This window comes from Oreochromis niloticus, linkage group LG2 (assembly GCF_001858045.2).
Source record: "Oreochromis niloticus isolate F11D_XX linkage group LG2, O_niloticus_UMD_NMBU, whole genome shotgun sequence".
In the NCBI taxonomy this organism is placed as follows: Eukaryota; Metazoa; Chordata; class Actinopteri; order Cichliformes; family Cichlidae; genus Oreochromis; species Oreochromis niloticus.
Genome location: NC_031966.2, coordinates 2,931,185 through 2,944,004, shown reverse-complemented (window position 1 = coordinate 2,944,004; position 12,820 = coordinate 2,931,185). Strand labels below are relative to the sequence as shown.

The 12,820-nt window shown below is 46.9% G+C and overlaps 1 long non-coding RNA gene across 2 annotated transcripts; it reads right to left on the bottom strand.

Annotated features, from left to right (window-relative positions):
• Nucleotides 1–2,021: 2,021 nt before the first annotated feature.
• Nucleotides 2,022–12,820, bottom strand: LOC109200087 (uncharacterized). 2 transcript variants are annotated; one of them, XR_003221194.1, is made up of 8 exons: nt 12,707–12,820; nt 11,751–11,894; nt 11,525–11,646; nt 11,161–11,373; nt 10,390–11,020; nt 4,883–5,021; nt 4,031–4,118; nt 2,022–2,846 (listed from the first exon to the last, which is right to left on the bottom strand). It is a non-coding gene; the product is annotated as an uncharacterized LOC109200087 (long non-coding RNA). The 2 variants fall into 2 exon arrangements; XR_002060296.2 differs by lacking the exon at nt 11,525–11,646 and having other exon boundaries at nt 10,390–11,373.

Genomic DNA, 12,820 nt, shown 5'->3' with positions numbered 1-12,820 from the left:
CAGGGTGGAGGACGAGAATAGATCTGCTCCCTGAATCATTTATCAGTCATATTAGAGCGAGGGACCTCTGTCAGGTTAAAGTGAGCCTGAAACGCCGCATACCCTCAGCAGCTCGGCGTCACTGTCACAGATCTCACCGGTCTGGCTGCTGTGGGCCTCGCTGTGACCGCTGCTCTTACCATACATTTAAGTGGATTCTGCTTCAGCTGTGTCAGTCCGCCCGCTAACATCTAAATGAGCTGCTCTGTCACACATCAGTCTGATTAGATGGATGTCGGGAGGATCTCTGAGCTGGCTTTTCACTGCTGGAAACTATCAGGACATTTCTTGGAATAATTTTGGTGTTTTAAGTGTGTTCAACCAACAGGAGACCCCTCAGTGTCCCCTCAGAGGAGCAGTTGGATGGATGGATGGATAGATAGGTGGATGGAAGAACAGGTAGATGGATGGATGGATGGATGGCCCTCACTGATCTTCAAGACCTTCATGTACAACACACACACACACACACACACACAAACACACACACACTGACAGTAAACTCCTGGTCATGTGCCCACGGCTCTGAACTCTTCTTCTTTGGTTTTGTAAAGGTTGTGCCGTTTTTTTGCACAGTCACGGCGTCAGGTTTTACAGGTTCTTCCTCTGAATACAGTGCTGCCTTTGTAACGGCAGTAAGAGCTACCTGCTGCACAGTGGATGGTAAATTACACCGCCGCTCTTTGATGTTTGTCCACTGATGATGTCAGCAAAAACATACGAAATCAGACAGCAGATGGAGTACAAACCTCCACAGAGGTAGCTCACTCGCTCACCAGCATTTCCTTTTAAGGGAATAGTTTTGTATATTCTTTATATTCATTTTGTTTTCTTTGTTCTTTTTAAAAAGGTAACAACTATAATAAGTCATTCATATAAACTCACATTATATATTAAATATCTTTTGTACCACTATTATATATGCTACAGTATGTTTTACCAATAATATCACCTGGTACATGTTTTCCATTCACTTCACTGTGAGTTCGGATTTGTTAAATGTAGAGTGATCTGTAAGTACCTGCTCAGTATATTATTATTTAATGTTCTATTACAGTCTATTTCTAACAGCTCGTTCCCTTTCTTTAAAGTTATGATACATTTGGCGTAAACTGGAAAGAAAGGCACATGTGACATGTAAAAGTGAGGTCAGAGGTCAAATGTGACATGATATCTTTATTTGGTACCTTGTCTGTGCTGACAACACAGCTCACGTGTAAGAGTAATAGTTCCTTTTTCCCCACCTTGACGACGTCGGTGGACAGAAGCCAAATTTTAAATACTGTTAACATGAGTTCATTCAAACATTTCCAGCTGTCACGTTTGCACACAGAGCGACACACTAATGCTGCTTGGCGGAGGTAATAATGCACTGCGGTGAAGAGGTTAGAAGGGTTTGGCTGAAGGTGTAGCTCCTCCATCACCCATCCAGACTTCAGCTGCTGGTTTAAATGTGAAATGAGTAAAAAGCTTTCCAACAAAAAATTTCCAAATTTCCAACAAAAAAGATCTTAATGAAAATAAACGAGGGTGCATGATGTCAGACTCCCTGCTTGACCTGTGGGCGGCTGATTATAGAGGAGATTTGAAATCAGCAGGGCTGTACTCAGGAGAATCACACAAATCTTCACGGTAACATGCTGCTAAAGTTTGTTCTGTGCAGCAGAGTCAGCGTAGCTGCCATTTATTCAGTTTCTAGTGAGTCACTTGTTTACATGTGTCATCATAATCATAGAGTTTAAAAGTGAAACGGAGCGATCGCTCCTGCAAACATAAACAAATGTTTCATTGTTAACGGTGAGCCACGTTTGTGAGTCCGTGTGCATGGCTGATGGAGACAGCTGTGCCCGTGTTACAGCACACACACACACACACACACACACACACAGACAGTAGAAGATGTGTGTAATGGGTCAGACAGGATTCACGCTCAAGTAGAAACTGCATCACTTCTGATTTTTATTATTTTTATTTCTGTTCATGGAAATGTTTTCAGACGCTCTAAAACCACACAGCCCACTCTGATTGTGAGTGGGTCAAACTGGTAACACCGGGCCTTATTGTTGTGGAGGAGCGTCACCATCATCTAGCTCTCCCAGCTCGCTGTGGGGGTGTATTTCCCAGATAGAGTCCTCGTCTTTGACTCGGTGTTGTCCTTGATCATCGCGCAGTGTGGCCGGTCAAACATCTGTCTCTTGGCATCCCAAACAGTCCCATTTGAATTCACCGAGACACAGCGGCAGTGATTTTAAATCGGACACACCTGCAGCGTCCTGAGGTTCAAACCAAAGTGAAACCTAAGGAGGTGAGGTCAAAGACCTGAAGCCACAACCTCCAGGTAACGTCACCTTTCCTTTCAGGCCCTGCACTTTTCCTTCACTGTAATAAGGTGACAGTCGTGCTTCTGTTGGTCCCTCCTCGTCTCTGAGCTCATGCCATTATGGCTGAAATTAAATATTTCATCTGTCTCTTCATGTCTGCTCCTTTCTCGTGTCTGCAGTGAGTCACCGTGAAGCTCTACCCGACTGGGAGATGTCAGATGACTAACACATACATAGACGCTCTGTGTTTCCACTTCACCTCATCCTCTTCCTGCTCTCTCTTCACCTTGGCTCTCCATCACCTGCTTTTACCTTTCTGCCTCTCCTGCACCCAGCTCACTCTGACAGCAGCAGATACAGCATCGCACTCATTTCCTGTGCTGGGGAACCTGTTTGTTGTTTTCCCTGCAGCTTTTCCTCATCCCAGGAGAAAGTATATGTGTGCCACATTGGGGGCGCAAAGTATGTACGGGCCGCTGGGCTAATCTGTGGATGGTGACACAGGTGGCTGTAGCTGCTAACTGTCTGCTAGCTTCACCTGAGCTGGTCCTCTGACATGGGGGGGTGTCCAAATTCATGGGCTGCATCCTCCTGAGGCTGCATTTGTAGGCCGATTATGTCACAGCGACGCGACAAATGTGTCCTCCTTTTCCCCAAATTTGAAGGATGGGTCGGGTGTATAATTCGTGGCCCACCATATCCCAGAATTCATAGCGCGCCCCAGCCAGTTCCAGTTTCCAACAATGGCGGCCGCTACTAAGTTTTAATATTACTTTTATTACTCTTTCCTTGTCACAAAATAAACTTTTAACATATTTTCACGCGAGAATGTAGCTGGGAAAATCTGCTCAGTTTATGAAGACATCCCATATCTGCAAAAGTGCGCCGATGTTTTCGGAGACGTCTGTTACCCACCAGCTCGATAGCTAGCCGGGAGCTCGAAGGTCACTAGAGCCGGCGAGAACGCCAAACTCCCGGCACATCATTTTCAGATCACCGCAGTCTTTCGCTACTCAGGTTAAACGTGATATATAAGTCACTTAGATAACCTAAAAATGCTATTGTTTGGCTTTTTTCAGTGTTTTATTTGTTCGTGAGTAAATTGGTTTGGCTGAGATTAAAGTGATTAGATTAGATAAAACAAAACTTTATTAATCTCTGGGGTGGGTTCCTCCGTGGTTTTCACACAGCTGAATGAACACCAAACAGAAAACTGATAAAACAGAAGTGCGAGATGGTCGAGAATTTACACCAGTGTGCTGTTATATTTTAGATAGCAAGGAGCAGACGGCCGAGTTTATTAAACTCCACCGAGACAGCGGTGACGCAAATCTGAAGGCTAGACCGTCCAATTTCACAGCCGCTCACTTCCGGTCTACCCGACCTTCTGAGGACCCGGCCCACGTAGACCGTGAAGGACGGGTCCTCAGGAGGATGCAGCCTATGAATTTGGACACCCCTATCATGTGACCAATAACAAGAGTGCTGTGAGGTCACTGTACTAACAGAGCGTCCAGGAAGGCAGAGCTCCAGTTTAAACTTGTAGTTCCAAAAACTATGATTGTCAATCGAACATTTAAAAAGGTGATTGTAAATACAAAGGAGGATGTGCTTTAGCGATAAAGTGAGTGTTAAAATGTCAGAACATTCTACCTGCCGCTCACACTTACCCCCCTTTTACCTGTTTCTGTCCCCTGGGGCATCTTAACACCTCTGGCTGATCTTTCCTCCTGCACACCTGCACACACACTGCGGATGCTGCACAAAACACAGGTCAGGTAAACTCACATTCACATACATATCACACATTTCTCACATTCAGCAATAACTCTGTCATTTTCTTTCACACACACACACACACACACACACACACACACACACACACAAACACACACACTTTTCCCCATAAGAGCATTCCCATCTATTATTGAGCAGTCAGCCATCATTTCAGGGCCTGAAGGTCACTGACATCAATAACTCTGCTGGTAGCCATGAGACAGTGACACACACACACACAAACACACACACACACACACACACACACACACACACACACACACACACACACAGAGCTGGTCACATGATGGAAAATCCAGCACCAGCAACATCCCCAAAGAGCAGGAATCACAGCTCCAACCTGCAGCTTTTCAGAGTTTCGGCATGGATGGATGGTTTGTGTATGGAAAAAAACATTTTCCCGTTTTACATAGAAGAATTTCACTGACATGTAGAGCAACTTCACCTCAGCACCAACCACCTTTGACCCAACACACCGTCTTGTTGCCTAACATCCGTGGTGGCTTGCTGCTAAAGCCAATGAAACACACGTGTGTTAAACACCAGGACGATTCACAGACACGGGAATCCACAGTCAACGGAGTGTTGGTTTTCTTCTACACATAATATACATTTAATTTATAAAGATTTGAGGTTTATAAAATAATTCCCAAAAGCTACACAGATGTTGGTGAACCTGATACTCTGAGTACTCTATGTTTCATGACGAGGGACAGACAACCTACGATGATTCTGTTCCTTTTCTGAGTGGACACATCCCAAGTTCTCTGAGCTCTGCTTCATTTTTGTTTCAATACCCATCCAGGAGCAGACCTGTGGAAGCGGAAGGAGGTGCTGAGAGCAGGAAAAGGAGGAGGTGATGACCTGGAAAACAGACAGTGAAATGAGAGATGAAGGAGACGACAGCAGTTGGTGTGTGTTTGTGTGAAAACCGACATTAAACGTGATTTTATCACTGCTCCATAAACGACTGTAAGTCAAGATGTAACCTCACAGTGCTAGCTCCACCCCTTTCATGCGAATGCACGGGTCAAATCCGGGTTAACTCAGCCAGTTAATGACCAGCTGATTACTGATGCATGAAGGTCAGCGCTGACCGTCTCAGCCACCCTGATGTGGAAATGGATTCATTATCAGTGAGTGAAGAATGAAAACTTGCACAGCGCTGACTGTGACGCTCTCCAGTGTCGTGTGTGTGCTGGCAGCAGTGCTGAATCCTGCTATTTATGTTTCACTTTGGGCAGATTATTAATCTTGTGAACAGTCTTCTGCATGCAGCATGGAGTGTGTGTGTCTGAGCCCAGTGTGTCACAGTGTGTTGTGTACAGCTGTCTCTGTCAGGTCCAGCTTGCATTCCACACCATAAGACTGAGGGGGCATGTCCTCATGTGCAGAGGGCTGTGCTGACAGGGTGAAGATCACCTGATCACCTGCCGCTCTTCACTGTGCAGAGTGACGTAGGGCTACATCTGATGTAGGGCTACATCTGTCCAGCTTCTCGATGCTCCAAACGCTGTTTGATGGACGCGTTGTGAACGTTGTGAACGTCTTTTAATTAAACATGAGCTTTAATGGTTTCTAAATATTTCCCTCTGTTGTTTTTCACACAGACCTTTCGGTCAGACGTGTAGACGGCTGGATGCGCTGCGATGTGCGTACATGTGAAAAACAAGAATGATGTGACGACACATCGACTCTGATTTCATAACCAAGAGGATTTAAACATCGCGTCTTTCACCTGCATTTACCTGTAAAATGAGTTGGAAGGTTTCTCACTTTTATCCATTACTGTGTGATGCCTTGCTGCTCTCAGCCAATCAGCACACAGAGAGAGAGAGGGGTGCTCCTGTACCAGGACAGCAGCACAGGTATGGAAGGGTTCTGATTCTGGAGAACGTGTGACCAGGTTAGAAGCAGTGAGCTGGCCTTTTTGGGTCTGTATTAAACTAAACTTAGAGTAAAACTTGGGCACTTTGGTCCAGTCTGCTGCTCTGATTGTTACCGTGGTGACCGGTAGACGCCCCCCTCCCAGAGCACTCATGCCCCTGTATCATCTAACCCCCCACCCCCACCCCCGTTACACCCCCGCTGACACATCTGGAGTCACTGACTCAGGGAGACTTCCTTCATCCTCCTCTTCATCGCTCTCACACCAGCAGAGCGCTGCTGATCTGACATCCTGCCGCTCGCCTGTCCGCTCGTATCCCCGCCCGTCCATCATGGCTGTCAGGCCGGAGGCTGCATGCACTCGTGGCCCGAGCTTTCAGACGCCGTCACCTTTGACCTGAACGTGTCACCCGTTGTCGAGTCATTGTGGAGTCTTTTTGTCGATGAGTAACACAACAGGACGCAGCTTTCACACCTTTTCTCCTCTGCTGTCATTTTGTTTCCTCTCCTCAGTCGTGACCTCGTCAGCTTTCTGTCCTCGCAGCTCTTTCTGTCAGCGGGTGATCCTCCTTCTCTCTGATACTCATGTGCTCTGCACGTTATGGGTCTGCTTGCTGCTGCGTCTTAACACTGAGGTGTATCACGGATAGAATGAATGGACTGGTATATATGCAGCACTGTTACTGATGCCTGAGTGCTCTCTAACACACTCACACCTTGGTGGATGCATCAGCAGTAGCATGGAGTTTAGCGTCTTACACCAGGACTGCAGAGGTCAGGGAGCAAGGGGTGAGGCTGCAGTCTGACATGGTGCTTCAGTTAGTCTTGTTAGCTGAGAATGATCTTGGGTGTGACAGAAGAAGTCTGAGAACACACTCATCACCACTAATGCTCCTCTTAGGTTGACTTGTGAAGGGTTGCAGGAAGACGTGAATCACTCCCACAGCGCCACCTACAGGAGCACGAGGGAGGAAACAGGATCCAGCTTTACTGGATTTAAACATGAGGCTGAGGATTTTCTCTCCTCTCAGAGCTGTTTGACGTTGAGCTTTAAACCTGCAGCAGCAGCAGATGAAGCTGCAGCCACAGTGACATCAGCAAACTGATGTCAGCACTGCAGCACTGATGTCACAGAGATCATCACTTCCTCATTAAAGCAGTGTTTCTATAGCAACTCTCTCTCACCTGTCAGCATGTGACAGGTGAGACTAAGCCAACACACCACAACATGAAAACCATCATTTATCTGCACAATGCAAAGACACACACACACATTGCACTGTAAACCGAAGATGGAGTCATACATAGATCCATGCATACTGAACCACAGGTCACCACGCTGCCAGTCCAGTTTAACATCGAGCTGTTAGAAACTTGGACAGCACGCCGCATCAAAGGAACATCAGACAGCATGTTTCTCACTCAGAGCAGATATGATACATTCCCCCCACTCGGATCCTCTGATCACCTCCTGGTTCAGATGTTTCTCTGGAAAAGCTGCTTTCACTGATGTTTCTGCTAGTATCAACTAGTTTGAGTCTGCTGATGTGTTCAGGTAAATATAGTCTGCCACACCTGGAAAAGCGGGCCAGTGTGTTGTGCGGAGCAGATAAAGCTCATGTGACTGCAGAGCAAACAGGGAGCAATGAGCAGCTCTCCTCCTCGGAGGTGGGGAATGAAATCTGTGGCTGAAAATAATTTTTCACTCCTCTGAACTCAGAATCACCTCATCACCAAACGCAGCATGCCAGACGGACGCCGACCTCCATGTTTATGACCGACACAGATGCTGATATTCAACCACAGAAAAGTAGAAGCAGCGAGGATGTGAGAAGGTGGTGCTGACAATGAGTGTCTCAGAATATTTGCAGGATTAATGAGTCAGGAGCAGACTGAGGCCTGATGATCCCAGGATCCGCACACAGCCTCTTCCTGTTCCACAGAAACACAAACCCGGGCATGCTCAGTTTCTCTTCTGAACTTTCCATTGTTGTTTTGGTGTTTTGTTAAATTGCAGCTGTTATCCAAAGGAACCAGAGCATAGGAGAGCGCAGAGCTCTTCAGTGAAAGTGATGGATCCAGAATAAAGGCAAAGGATGGAGACGGTAAATCCACTCATTTGAGCTCAAACATGATGCCGACACAGACTCTTTGACCACAAACCTAAACAAACGACTTCAGCAACTGAACACAGCTGACAGTTGCATCCCACTACCTGCTCACTGCTGAGACAGCAGCCTGATTCGAGGCCAAGCCTCCAAGCGTCGATGGCGCAGCCACAAATATCTGGATGATATCCAGGTGGAGACTTCCTGTTCTGCAGGCTGTCGTCATTTACAGTTTGACTGAGTGCACATTCACACGTACACCCAGCGGGAGGCGGCTGTTATGAAGGGTTTGGTCCGTAGAGACCAAACCAGTTTGGTCTGTATGAGGCTGTACCAGAGAAACTGCAGGGTCGGCGGTTCCTCTGGGTGTAGATCTGCTGGAGCACCAGCCTGAGTTTCTTCACAGTGTGGGAAGTTGAAATTCACGGAAACCACTGAATCACGTGGTATTTGAGGTGTGTCGAATGCTTTGTGATGTGAACGCACGCCCTGAGCAACATGCAAGAAAATATTCCCAAATCATAAATATTCATAAACCAGGAAGTTACTGTTTCACCTGTTCGCTAACCTGGTGTGAGGAAGACGTGGAGGCTGATGATGTCAGTCACAGATGATTGGTGGATGTAACATTAGAAGTGTTGCCGCCTGCTGGGCTCAGAATATAAATCAGAGGATGTCTCTGCCGCTGATGGACCAGATGATGCACATCAGCTGGAAAACATCTGTTTGTCTCCCACGCACCTCCAGTGACCTCTGACCTCAGCAGCACACTCTTCATCCTCACAGCTTCCTAAAATTCCATCTGTGTGTGTTTGTGAGTGACACTGAGTCAACCTGCTGAGGATGCCTTCTCGACTACCCTGGTGGGGAGAGCCGAGCACAGCAGCTGGTGTAAAAACAAACAGATGACGTCACCCACGTCATCACAGCCCGGCCTATGTGGGCACGCACACGCACACATACACACACGTTGTGTGCTTTTTTCTGTTGCACTGTTGTGTCTGTATCGTTCTGTTGTCTTTCTTTTGTTTTTTTGCTCTTCATACAGTCGTGTTGATTGTCTGTCACATGCAGCACCATGGTTTTGGAGGAACGCTGTGTTGTTTCACTGTGTACTATACCGTTGCACATGGTTGGAATGACTATAAAGCCACTTGATTTGACTTGAACATTCCAGATTCCTGATCAGGAATGCTGACCTTCTGGTTTCCTGCTTTGAGGACAAAATTACATTTTGGAAAATAAGCGTACCTGTAAGACTTCAGGTGCGTGAGTGATGCTTTCATAGTTCAGCTATGATGGTGCATAGCTGCTGCAATCAGCCTGTTTAATGCACCAAATACCAGCCTATTAATAATAATAATAGTCCTAACTATTGGTTATGCTCACGTATAATGACTGTTATGCAACACGTCAGGCCACGTGCCAGCTAACAGCTACACCCTCTAAGGTGGAGGAGACCGCTGCTTGGCAGGTAGGATAGCTTCTGTATGCTAATAAATGTAATTGTGATTAAAACTTGCATTTGGTATTTACTCAAATGATCTTGGACTAGAAGAAACATTTGTTTGATGACCTGCAACATGTCAGTGCCACGTTTGGTGCTTTCCACTTACAGCAGAGCTCCACATGGGGTTTCAGCTCTGACGCTACATCAGCTTTCCAGCATCACCATCTGAGACTACAGTAAGTCTGCTCAGTGTGATGATCTGTCATCTTCGAGCTAGCAGCACGTTCATGAGCTAGCTATAACTTCTTCATGTTTCCCTGTAAAACAGCAGGAACGCCATTAAGTACGAGCGAGCTGTCAGTTCAGGTTAGCCGACACAGAAGATGCAGGCCCGCCAGGTCGTTCTGTTCTGCGTGAACAAAACTGAGTAAAAGCATTTATATTGGTGTGCACAAACATCCAGATCTGACTGATAAATGTAAAAAATGAGGTGGACAGAAATCTATCAGAGCGTCAGCTAGGCCCCGCCTCTTTCTCTTTCACAGACGTGTGATTAGCAGGTGGAGAACTCTTGATGGAAGGCTGGAGCTGCAGGTGTGGTGAAGCACACAGGTATGCAGCCAATTAAACAATTCTCTCGTTGTTCTTGAAACACACGTGTAATATGAAGCGTGGCCACGCTGCAGGTCCTGCATCACGTGCTCAATCTTTCCTCTCGCTGAACACGTGCAATTCATCATGGAGGTCTGAAGGAAGGCTGGGTGTGAGCCGGGAATCTGATATTTACCTGGATTTATCCGAGTGGGCCTTTGTGGAGGGCGGATCGTTGGGTCTGCGGTGCAGCGCCGCTTCCCATGGCTCTGATTAGATGGCATCTCCGCCGCAGGCTCAGCTCTGTTTGGGTTCTGCTGGGAAAGATTTCTGCTGGCTGCTTACACTGAAACACTCGGCTGTTTAGGGACAGAGCCAAGTCAGCAGCGCCGTTGACATGTAATCCTTCTCATAACAGACTGAAGGATGCGTGTCAGTCACAGTCACAAAGGAACCCAGACCGTGGCCCACTGCAGGTTTCGTAGAGGGGATGGATTTTGTAGTTTTCCAGCTTTTCCTGCCGATAGTAGAAAGTACATACGAGACAGCAGCTCTTGTTTCTAATATTCTGATATCTCAGAGATTAAATAAACAGTTAAACTTCTTTCGCAGGTCTGTCCGACTCAACATTAAACCATGCTGTACGTCAGGCGTGTCTGTATTACTGCTCTGAGTTGTTTCAATCGGCCATATTTGTGTCGTTTCTGGTCCGCACACACTCGGGTCAGAGTGGAGCTGCGGCTGAGCTTCAGACTGACTGTGTGTGATCCTGCAGGCGTGTTGAAGCTGCTGCTAATATTCTCCTCAGGCCTGCCTTTGTCTGCTCTCTGCTTAAGAATAAAGTTTTATGATTGTTCAGTGCGCTGGAACAGTACAGCGGGGCCTTTACAGCCACGCTGAAGACTTCACGTGACGTTCAAGGGCACCTCGACAATACGTGCTGAGGCAGTAAGGAAGTGCTGCTGACCTTGGTATTTGAGCCAACGACCTTACAGTCAGAGCGTTCCCGTGAAGACGAGTCTGCTGCTGTTTGCTGATAAGGAACGATATCTCAGAGCGCCGCGGCGTGTCAGCAGATCTCTGCAGCTCCAGGATGAGGACGTTTATTATCGGGTCACCGGGATGCACAGAGGCAGTATAAACACCACACCGGGAGAAGCCTTACCCCCAGCAGGGGTTCCTGAAATCACACAAAGACAGTTTCTGTCAGATCTGTGAGCACAACAGCAGAGAAAAGCACTGCGTCCCTCGGCCTGTGTGATGTGACACAATCATCTTTACAGGTGTGTGAGGAAAGCCTGTGCCTGCCTGCAGCATGTGACTGAGCCCACCTGCACAGATGTCAACCTGATGTCTGCAGCTGGACAGATGTGTAGTAGATGTGAAGTACTCAGACGGGGGGAGGGGAGGTTTGTGATGGCTCAGTGCATTAATCCAGCATTCTGCAGACTGTCTGCGTCATCACACACACGCACGCACACACTTTAACTTTCACTCACAAGCCTCCAAGTACTGACCGCACACAAATCAGTCACCGCAATAAAATCTCCTGCTCACCCGTTTGCTGGTCCTGGGGATTGTGGGTGTGGCCTCTGTGATTCACGCTCAGGTCCTGCACATGCTCAGTCACACTGGGAGGCCTGGTCACGCCTCTTATCAACATCTCCAAGCTGTGTCAGCTTTTTATGTTCAGCTCCATCGCTGTAACCAGGACCCAAACAGGAATCAACAAAAACACAGGGAAATCAGTGAGGGCGGGACAATCACAAAGTTGGGGAAGAAAAGCAGGAAGTAAAATGCATGACAAAAACAACCTTCAAAGTAAAACAGGCAGTAACCAAAAGAGAAAAAAATGGAGTCATGAAGAATAAGCATGCTGACGGAGACAGAAAGAAGAAAACACTAACAACTCTGAGAAGTAATGTTAGTGATTAAGGCCAGAGCGTTACTACGATCTGCTTTATTGTCACTATAACATCTCACATGTGCAGCCAAACAGTTCAGCAGTGATCAGGGTGAGGAGGACGCTGTATGATATGATCAGCCTTCCTGAGGCACAGTAGGGAGAGAGCATCCAGTAACTCTCTGGGCTGTGCTAATGACCCTCCACACACAGGAGTAATATGTTAAAATGGAGCAGTGGTAGGAGGACACCAACAGGCTCTGGGTGGTGTTGTTCTCCCTGATGACCTGTTTCTGCTGTACCTTCTTGTGTACCTGACTGTGCTGGATGTAATGTGTATACAGTGGTCCCTCGTTTATCGCGGTACTTACGTTCTAAAAATAACCCACAAGAGGTGAAATCTGTGAAGTAGCCAGCTTTATTTTTTACAATTATTATAGATGTTTTAAGGCTGTAAAAACCCCTCACTACACACTTTATACACTTTTCTTAGACAGGCAAGAAGATTTTCACACTTTTCTCTCTTGTTTGAACACCCTCAAAGTTCAAACCTTCGTAGAAAAATAAGTCCAGTATTATATTATAATCCGAAAAATACGGTAACTTCTACCTTCCTTTAGCATGTCCAGAAGTCCAACTTTTTGTGCGATGGTTAGCATCTTCCTCTGCCTTTTGGATGCTACCGCAGGTGCAGATGTGTTAGCATGCCGTCTGTGCAGATGTG